The sequence below is a fragment of the Capsicum annuum genome, chromosome 6 (assembly GCF_002878395.1).
Source record: "Capsicum annuum cultivar UCD-10X-F1 chromosome 6, UCD10Xv1.1, whole genome shotgun sequence".
NCBI lineage: Eukaryota > Viridiplantae > Streptophyta > Magnoliopsida > Solanales > Solanaceae > Capsicum > Capsicum annuum.
Window position 1 is genome coordinate 33,890,070 of NC_061116.1, and position 11,327 is coordinate 33,901,396.

The 11,327-nt window shown below is 35.2% G+C and overlaps 1 non-coding gene across 1 annotated transcript; it reads left to right on the forward strand.

Annotated features, from left to right (window-relative positions):
- The first annotated feature begins 3,158 nt into the window (after positions 1-3,158).
- LOC124899767 lies at positions 3,159-3,265 on the forward strand. Its single transcript, XR_007057331.1, has one exon. It is a non-coding gene; the product is annotated as a small nucleolar RNA R71 (small nucleolar RNA).
- The last annotated feature ends 8,062 nt before the right edge of the window (positions 3,266-11,327 follow it).

An 11,327-nucleotide genomic window follows, 5' to 3' on the forward strand; every position in this document is an offset into this window, starting at 1 on the left:
ACCACACCCAACATCTTTTCTCTGTAACTGTGTAGTTAACTTTAGTATCATTCAGTACCTTGCTAATATAGTAGATCGATCAAAATACCTTCTTTTTTCTCTTACAGAACATTGCTCCTACTGCAATATCACTAGCATCGCACATTACCTCAAAAGGTAACTCCCAATCTAGTCTGATCAAAATAGATGCTTTTATCAACTTCTTCTTAAGCTTTTCAAAAGCTTCATGGCAATCAGCTCCAAATGCAAACTTGGATTATTTCTCTAGCAATTTACTCAAGGGACTTTCGATCTTTGAGAAATCTTGAATGAATTATCTATAAAACGTAGTATGTCCCAAAAAACTTGGCACACCTTTGAGTGTAACTGGATGAGGCAACTTTTCAATTAATTCAACCATTGCTTTGTCAACGTCCAGCCCTTTGCATGACACTTTATGGCCTAAGACAATTCCCTCCTTAACCATAAAATGGCACTTTTCTTAATTCGACACCAAGTTTGTTTCTTTGCACCGAGATAGATCCTTGTTGAGATTTTGCAAACATTTTTCAAATGAATTCCCATACACAGAGAAATCATCCTTGAATACCTCCAAAAATTCCTCCACCATGCCCTATAATATCGCCATCATATATCTTTAAAATGTAGCAGCTGCATTACATAATCTGAAGGGCATGCATCTGAAAGCATACGTATCATATGGACAAGTGAATATTGTATTTTCTTGGTCTTTAGGTGCTATACTTATCTGATTATAGCCAGAGTACCCATCTAGAAAATAATAATACTCTTGCCCTTCCAATCTATTTATCATTTGGTCAATGAAGGGAATTGGGTAGTGATCTTTATGAGTTACTTTATTCAACATCTGATAATCTATACATATTTTTTATCCGATAACTGTACGTATGGGAACCAACTCGTTATCATCATCTATCACTACTGTTATTCCTCTCTTCTTAGGTACACAGTGCACCGGACTAACCCATTTTGTATCTTAATTGGGTAGATAATACCACTGTCTAACCGCTTGATCACCTCTTTCCAGACCACCTCTTTTATCACAGGATTCAAACTTCTTTGTTGTTGCACTATAGGTCTATACCCTTCTTCCATGTAAATATTGTGCATGAAAAATGCTAGATTGATTCCTCAAATGTCAGACATATGCCAGCTAATCACTTTCTTTCTTCTTTTGAGAATTTCTAGAGGTTCATTTACCTGTACATTGGATAATCCTATAGACAAAATAACAGGCAAAGTATCTTTATCACCAAGAAAAACATATTATAAGTGAAGAGAAAGAACCTTAAGCTCCAAGTTAGGAGCTTCTTCAACTGAAGGCCTGTGTGGTGGACCAATTGGTCTATTCAAAGGCTCGATCAACACTTTATTTATCTTAATTATAGCCAAATTCATAATCTGGACCAATTCTAATTCTTTTGAATCCCCATGTAGATCATAATGCTTCAAAACTCGCTCTAATGGATCATCAGACAAAAGCAACTGCCAATCTGAAGTAAGATCAAGAAATGATATTGAGGACAACTTCTCATATATGGCTGGCAATTTCAATGCTTTGTACATATAAAAAACTTATACATTATTGTGTGCTCGCATTGTCATTTTTCCAGCTGCCACATCAATGAGTGACTGCCCTATTGCTAAAAAGGGTCATCCCAAAATAAATGGAACAATTGGATCGGCCTCAAAATCAAGAATCACAAAATCCACAGGAAAGATTAAAGATCCTACTTGCACCAGTACATATTCAATAATACCATCTGTTCTAGCAAGGGACCTGTCCGCCAACTTTAACATAATAGTCATGGGTTTGGGGCTTCCAGCACCCATCTTTCTGTACCATGACGTGGCCATGAGATTTATGCTAGCCCCTAAGTCACACAATCTACGTGGACAAATAGTTTGACTAAGGGTAATCTGCAATGTAAAGCTCCCTAGATCCTTCAATTTTATGGGTAATTTATTTTTAATTTTAGACATGCACTCTTGAGTAAGTGCAACTATAGCATATTCAGTCAACCGATTCTCATTGGTAAAAATATCCTTTAAGTTTTTTGCATATATTAGCACACTCTGTAGAATGTCAATAGGAGGAAGATTTACTTGAACCTGTTTTATAAGATCTAGAATCTTCTTAAAACTGGCTTCCTCTTGATGCTTTCTTGCCCTTTGAGAAAAGGGTAAGGGAATAGTCTTCTTCTTTACACGAATCTCTTCACTAGCCTTTTTTTATTTTACTTCTGTATTCTATTATAAACTATCATCAGTGACCACGGGATTATCCTGCTCCTAAACTATCTCTTTTATTTGCAGCCCACCCCTCGTTATAACCACATTCACTTGTTTAGGATAGCCTCAGTGTCACTAGGCAATGCTCTTTGTGGCCTTGTATTTTGTGATCCTGCGATTTGACCTAACTACAACTACAGATTTCTTGTAAGTAATTGTTGACTCTTCAACTCAGTTTCAAACTGTGCCTATTGAGCCTTTATGTCCACTACAAACTGTGCTTGTTGAGCCATCAACTGCTTAAGCATCTCCTCCATATTAATATTCAAGGCATTCACCTGATTATTCTAAACCAGCTATGGATTTGGTTCCACTAGTCCCTTATACTGATTTGTATTCTATGCCTGATTTCCACCCTATGATAAATTAGGGTGGTTCCTCCAATTTGGATTATACGTATTGCCAAAATTTTATTGCCCTTTATGATTTTCATTCCCCATGTAGTTGACTGAATCTGTATTAACAGAACATGCATATGCATTATGCTCACTGCTTTTATAAATTTCACACCATGAATATACCTGTTGAACTACATTTGTTGTGGCTGCTGATTGTGTTGTACAAAACTTTAAGTTGTTAAGCCGAGTAGTCATATGGTTCTACATTGCTGTAATTTGTGCTTGTAATGCAGTGAACCGATCAACCTCCAAAACCCCTGCAACCTTCTTGGGAGCATTCCTTGAGTCTGCATGCCAATCAGGATTTCCTTATGCAATTCGATTCAGTAAGGTATACAATTCTTCATATGTTTTCTCCAAAGCTTTACCCCTACTATTGAATCCAAGAGAATCTTTGTATTAGACTCAAGGCCTTCAATAAATGTATACACCAAAACATCATTCGATTGATGGTGATGAGGATAACTTCTGAGCATGCCCTTAAATCTCTCCCAAGCTTGGTAGAGATTTTCTCCATCTTTCTGTTGGAAACTCAATATCTCACTCCTTAATCATGTAGTTTTCCAAAATGGAAAAAATTGAATGAGAAACCTTCGAGCACATTCTTCCCATGTAGTAAATAATTGGTGTGTTTCAGCAATTACCCATCTCTTTTCTCCTCCCAGTAGAGAAAAGGGAAAGAGTGTAAATCTAACATAATCAACATTCACATCTTCAGGAATATATATGTTGCTTATCTCTAGGAATGTTTATAAGGTCTGTTGTGGATCCTCGTGTGAAAGTGCCTAAAATTCTCCCGCAGATCTCAATAATTGCACCATATTTTGTTTTAATTCCCATCGACCTCCTTGTTCAGGCTTCAAAATACTTTTAGTCACAAGGTTTGTAAGTGGAATTGCCACTTCTCGAATAGGTCTTGCGACTGGTTAAATAGGAACAGATGGAACAGCAAGAGCTGGAACATTTCCAATATTTGGATCAGCAACTATAGGATCACTTATTTCCAGCATCGATCCCTGTTGAGTATAGTATTGAGCTCTTTATCTCTGATGAAAAATCACTTCTGGTTCTGCAAAGGGCTCTGCTAACTCTTTGTCCCTAGCTAGTCCAACGTTCAGCTAAACCTGTAAAAATTCAGCCGCAAAGATCAAGTTGTTAACACTTAAACTTATGATAACAATTAAAGAAATTTACTAATTTTATTTGATCCCCAGCAACGGCGCCAAAAACTTGTTGCATCTCTACACATACACAAGTGTACGTGATTGTGCAAGAAATATAATGACTCAGATAGTCAGATATCGTTCCCTCGAGGACCAATAAAATAGATATTTATTAAATCTTTAGTTCAAGACAATTGAGTATTAAGTGTTTGATTGTATCAAGATTGAGATGATTGTGTAAATAAAATATAAATTACTAAACAAGAAATAATTAATGATGATTAAAGGAAAGTAATAAACGGTTGTAATCAATAATGAGGACGATTCCAGGGTTGAGGTATTTTGAACAATCATACAATTCTCTATTCTTTTCATTGTTTAATTATTTATCGGGTTGATGGTTTGCAAGGGTTATGCCATGATCTTGGTCTCCCAACCTTAAATCTTTTATCTATTGAATGTTATAACTACAACTCGCACAGAGTTACAACAAATCTTCTAGATTCATGAGGTTGTCTTCTTGCAAGTGAACCAAGCAAGGCTTCTAGGTATATCCCTATCCTAGATGCTAATTCAAATCCCTTATTTTATAAAAGAATAAGAACGTTACACCTTAATTTCTTCGTTCTATCCTATGATTCTCCTCCCCGATTCACATAGAAATATAAATTTATTATAATGGTTGCCAATCATTAAAATAGTAAGCTCAAGAAATTAAGAACAACCCATATGATAATCCAAAAAGAAACTATGAATAAGAATAGTAAAGAGTACTTATGTTCTTATCCTCAACCCTACTAATAGGGTGTTTAGCTCATGTTTGAATTCATCATAAAAAATAAGTAACAAATCATAACCAAATCAATCCTTCAAATAAAGAAATTCAAAAGAATGTTTAAGAACCCTAAAAGAGAGAAATTTCAGCTTTTCCACGTTGCTTCACTTCACCAAATAGTCCCTCACATTATCTTGGATTTCTCCTTTTATAGCTGGGACATTACACTTAAAATATTCTCGATTTGTCAGCCCTGCACGTCGCTCCATGAATTCGATTTCTATTTTCAATTAAAATCTAGAAAATTGAAACTCAAATATTTCCTGACAATTGTAAAATGCACTCTCACCGCGATGCGCCACTATCGTGGGGAGTCACTAAATTGGGATAATTGTGAAATAATCATCCTCCGCGATTGCTAAACCTTCAGGTCACCAAATCTGGTAAACAAAACTTCTCCAAAATGCGGTGTTTTCACGAACCTTCACCGGAAATTGACCATTACTATTTTGTTGATCTTCGCAATACGGAGTGTCTTAAAATTAGGATTCCTACTTTCCAGCTTCCCTTTTTCAGCTTAATTTCAGTCCCTATCACTCCTTCACTACTTCTATATCTTTGTTGTATCCAATTATCATAATTCTTTATGACTTTGAACCTGGAAGTACTAATCATATCCATTAGGTAAAAGACGGAATAAAAACTGAATTATACTTAAGAATTCATACAAAATTCTTGAACTAAGTCAAAATTTGAGTGCATATTGGTGCTATGAGCATATAAATATTCCCAAGATCATGAGCTCCAATTGAAGTAGATGTTTTGATCCTAAGACTACAATCACAGCCTTAGTTTTGTAAATACCTTTCTTAGAAACAAAAATAATTCCTTAGAATTACCCGACTATTGCAAGGGATAGCGAAAAGTTAAAATTAGTTGTAGAAGTTGTTTCTATAGGCATGACATGATCTAGGAATTGTTATTCCCCTGAAGGAGTTGTGCAAGGAATGCGAAATAAGGAGAATAGTCAAAAAAAATTATGACAAAGGCTGATGTAGAGGATTTCTAAAGGAAAATTCCCACTAAGGAGTATTGTATTATTGAGAAACTAAAGCAAAATCTTGTCCAAATCTTCTTATTATTGTTATTTATGAAATCCACAACTCATAAGAGTGCTCTATTAAAGATTCTAAATGATGTTTATGTCTAATCTGAGATAACTAGCAAAAATCTTTCAACTCTGGCGGGACAAGTTCTTGAAGCTAATACAGTCTAATTTCATGAAGATGAGTTGTCGCCATAAGCCCAGGGTGTAATAAATCATTGGCCATTACTATATGGTATAGGATAAGTTTTTTTTCTAAATTTTTCATTGACAATGGCTCAACTAATTATATTTGTCTTTTCACTATCCTCTAAACTTTAGGAACTGACATCAAGAAATATTGTGAAAGTAATATGAGGATTAAATGTTTTGATGGGACTCAAATTAGAGTTATTGGAGAAATTTATTTCACACTAAAAATTGGGACTTTAGATTTCAAAGTGCCGGACATATCTTCTAGTTACAATTTGTTACTCGAAACACCATGGATTCATAGTGTCTTTGCGGTCACTTCTACCCTACTCTAGGATTTGAAAATTATTTGGTATTATCATGATATTTTGATTCATGTCGAGAAAAATAATTCTATCTACTACAAAAACACAATCCCTATTATTGAATGTGTGGAAGATCTGGATGGATCCGTATTTATAAGACCCTTAGAAATTTTGTCCGTTTTAATTTTGACCTTTTTGTGTTTTAAATGTTGTCATTTTACAAAAGATATTCTTAGGAATGTTAAAAGGGATATCGCGGTGAGTATCAAAAGTTTTAAAAGAGGTCAGGGGTTATTTTGGAATTCCGAGGTAGTGAGCCTTAACATTTTTGGCGTGCCGTACAGGTTATTCTCCATGATTTCAATATCGAATGGATGTTTTATGCCTTCATGATAATGTCATGTCACAGAGGTTAATATCCATGATAAGAAGTGTGGAACAAAGGTTAGTCTCTGCGATAAGGCTGTGCCATACTGCTATGAAAATATTGTGTTGTCTTATTTTATTTTCCTTGGGATTAGGGGTAATAATGTCTTTTCTACTATGTAAGACCTTTAAATGTTATATGAGCCTATTTCGATCTGTTTTCAAGAATAAAAACCTATTAATTCACCCTCAAATATAAACCCCTTAGAAAAGCATAAGAGATTCAAGGTACGTTCATCTTCGGAGTTCAAAGTTCGAAATTGCTTCCAAATTCTTGTGTGTTTAAGGAATGTTACTTTTTAACAAATCATATTTTATGAAAATCATGTGCTTATAATTATATCAATGTGGTTTTATTGATAATTTTGAATGTGGGTTGAGGTGTTTAGAATGGTTATTACATGAATTGAATTCCTATGATTTTGAAATTATTATTTATGCTTTATTTCCATTATTTAGAACTAGTTAAATGCATGGGTGTGGTAATAATGGAGGGGATAATGGGATCCCCTAAATTTAATGGTTTAATAGTTTGTATTTGACTTTGACCTCAACCAAATCTTGTGGAACTCACTTTAAACATGAGAGTATGCATATTGAACTATTTTTGAAACCTTTTCTTCCTTAAAAGGTTAATGGAATGCAAAAATAGTTTTAAATTGAGAACTTTGGAGTCTTATTAGCTGAGGGTTTAGGGCCCACTTAGGTAAAAGATTTTGTTCCTACATGGGACTTTGGATTCCTATTGGCTAAGGGGTTTAGAGTCCCACTTGTCCACGGGGGTTGGTTCTGACTTGTAACATTGGAGTCCCATTGGCTGATTGGTTAGAGTCTCTTTGGTGGATGGTTGGATTTGGAAAAATTTCTTTGTCTTGTAAGATAGAGTCATTATGATGATACCACCTTATAATACCCTAATAAATAACTCATTTAATGATTGAATGGATTATGTGCTAAATGTTATAATTGGACTTAAAGGGGAATGTGTAGCAAGGTCGAGAAGGTTGAGGTCTCGAAAGGATCCATATTAGAAACCATGTTTGCCAGCGCGAGGGACTAAATTACTGAGTGGTTTGAGTTTTCCTTATTACATGATCGGGTGGTTTGAGTCTCCCTTCTTACATGATCAGGTATTGAAGTTACCTTTAGTATATGATTGGGAGGTTCGAGTCCCTCGTGCATATATATTATGATTATTCTCTGATTTATATGGCTACACACACTAGAGCCCTTATAGACCATAGGTACTACTATGATAGTTCAGTTACACTACTAAGCCTTGTTTCCCTACAGTAGCATGTTTTATTTATGTATATGATTGTGTACATTGGTTTTGAATAGTTTTGAACTGATTCAATTATGGCATTATTTTATCCATTCCCTGAGTTATATGCTAGTGCTCATCCCGCTAATTATTTTGGAATGTTGTTTTCCCATATGATGTAGGGTCCAAGGGAATATCTGTTTTTCCTGTGCAGCAATAGATTTTTGGGTTGTCAGCTATTAGCTTTGAAGTATTGAGCTTCTATTCCTCGAAAAGGTTATTATTTTGAAGTCATTTTTCCTTAATGTCATAGACTACAATTTGGTTTCTTGTTATCTATTATTGGGGAAATGGCCCAACCTAGATTAATATTGGTTCCATTAAGGCTTTATCGATTACTGTGGATTGGTAGTGTGTTGGATTCCAAGTTTCATTTAATCTATTAACTTATATTACAGATGTTCATTGGCTTGCTTCCATAATTGTTAGAGTATATTGTGTTCTAGATGACTAGGCAAAGGGGTAGTCTCTGTCCTCTATGGACTTGGGATACCCATCATGGTCCAGCCATGGCTTGGGTCATTATAAGCTTAATATTAGAGCCTAGGTTTAGAGTCATTGGGTGTCCACAAAACCATGTTGAGTTGATTTATTTTTATGGATGTGTAGTGCCTCAGACTTATAAAGGATGCGTTATGAGGTATTTTGTAATGTTTCCCTTGTTTACATTACAGATAATGCCTCCCAAAATAATTAATACCCCTGAGAACTCTTTTGTCCTACTTAAGAATGATGTGGATGGAACTCATCTTACTTATGGAGTTTAGATCTACTTACTCTTATGGGGTTTTACAGATTCCCACTAGACCCCCTAGGCTCCTCAGGGTGGTGTGATAAATGGTGAGTTACATCAGTCAATCCATTTGCTTACATAGTTGGTTGATTCTCAGCCCCGCCAGTCTGAGAGTGATTTTTTGGTAGCTACATCTTCTAAGGTCACTAGGGTTACAAGTTTATGAGGCTGAATCATCTGACCTTTAAAGACTCAAAGGTTAAGGAGGATCATAAAGGATTCATTGATAAGATAGAAAAGATTTTCTAACTGGTGAATATTTATGACTCTGAGGGTGTGAAGTCTACAACTTATCTATTGACAGATGTATCATAAAAGTGGTATGAGAAATTAGAGAAGTTGAGAGGGGAGGATGTTGATTCAGCTATGTAGGGTGACTTCTCTAGTTCCTTTCTTGATCATTTTTTTCCTAGGAGTTGAGTTAAACAAAATCTAAGGAGTTTGATAATCTGAAATAAGGGAATATAATTATGATGGAGTATGCCTTGAAGTTTCATAGTTGTCTTGCTATGTTCCAAAGTAAGTGTCTAGAATGAGGGCTAGGATGATGACGTTTTCTTTGGGATTATCTAGAGACTTGGTGTTAAAGTGAAAGGCTGCCTTGTTGTACAAGGATATGGATATTTCTTAGTTTGTAGTGTATAGACAACCCATTGAGAATGAAAAGAAGAAATAGGATAAAATAGAAGAGAGATAAAGAAAGAAATTCAAATTTATGCATCAAGGTTGAGGTTAACCATATAGTGGAAGAGAGGGTAAATAGTAGCAGAAAGAAAAGGGGGAATTATGGTTCCTATTTAACGGTTAGTGCTCCATATCTTACGCCATCAAGTGATCATCGTTTGTAAAATCACTTTGTCTTTAGGGCACAAGGTTCTCTATTTTAGCCGAGTGGAGCTCAGTTAGGTCCATCTTATACCCATTATCATTTTTATTGGCAGGTGCATCGTGGAATTTGCGATAAGGGAAAAAATAAGTTCTTTAGGTATCATTAGCCTGGTGATCTGTAGAGGGATTATTATTAAGCTAGGGTTGCTACTGGTGCCAGTAGGTTTTGGTTGCCACATCATCAGCTTATGCTCCAAAGGGTATTACTTATGGTTCCGTCACTGATCAAAATAGTCTATATGCTTTTTCTTTTATTTAGAAATTTGGATAATCTCTCAACCTTATGATTGTTACATTACAATTTTTTTCATATGATGTATATTGTATGCTTGATTTGGGGTATACTTTTTCCTCTGTGTGACCCCTTATGTGGCTATCAAATTTGGTTTTGATCCTGAGTGTATTTTCGATCCCTTCTCTATGTCTACCTTGATAGGTGATTAAGTTATGGCTAGAAAAGTCTATAGGGGTTCTGTGGTATCTATCTGTGGTAGGGAGACATTGGTGGATCTGATAGAGCTAGATATGTTAGATTTTGATGTTATCTTGGGGATTGATTGGCTCTGTTCATGTTACGGTTCCCTTGATTGTAAGATCCGAATGGTTTATTTCTAACTTATGAACAAACCTATGATTCAGTGGGTAGGGAGTTCCCTAGTACCTATTGGAAGATTTATATCTTATTGTAGAGCCCTAAAATTGATTTCCAAAGGGTGTTTATACCATTTAGTTCGGGTTAAGGATTCTAGTTCTTAGGGTTCCTCTTTATAATCTATTCCTATGGTATATGAGTTTCTCAAGGTGATTCCTAATAATGTCCTTGTTCTTCCTCCTGATACGAAAATAGTCTTTGGGATCAATATTCTCAATGATACCCATCCTATCTTTATCCCTCCATATAAAATGACTCCGACTAAGTTGAAGGAGCTTAAGGAGTAGTTAAAAGATCTTCTTGATAAAGTTTTAATTCGTGCTAGTATTTCTCCGTGGGTTGCTCCAATATTTTTCGTGCATAAGAAAGATAAGTCCTTTTGAATTTCTATAGATTACTGCAAGTTCCATAAGCTGACCGTGGACAATAAGTATCCCCTTCTTAGGATTAATGATCTATTTGACCATCTTCAGGGTGTTACGTGTTTTTATATGGTTGATCTTCACTTGGGTTATCACTAATTGAATATTTAGGAGGTAGATATCCCTGAGTCTTTTTTCATACTCGGTATGGTCATTATGAGTTTATGGTTGTGTCCTTTGGTTTGACTAATGCCCCAATGACATTTATAGATCTTATGAATCGGGTATTCAGACAATTCATGGATATGTTTGTAAATGTGTTCATCAATTACATATTAGTGTATTCTAGATTTGTTTGTAAATGCGTTCGTCGATGTCATATTAGTGTATTCTAAGATTGAGAAGGATTATGCTAGTCATCTCTGTTATTTTTGATTGCTAAAGGTGCATGAAAAGAATTATCTGACACACGACCTAGATTTATTATCTGTAGTTTTTTCTTTGATGATTTAGCGACATTATTTATATTGGTTTCATGTTGGAATTTATTTGAATCATAAAATCCTTCACTATATGTTCACACAGAAGGAGTTGAATCTTCAAAAAAAGGAGTTGGCTTGAGTTGCTCAAG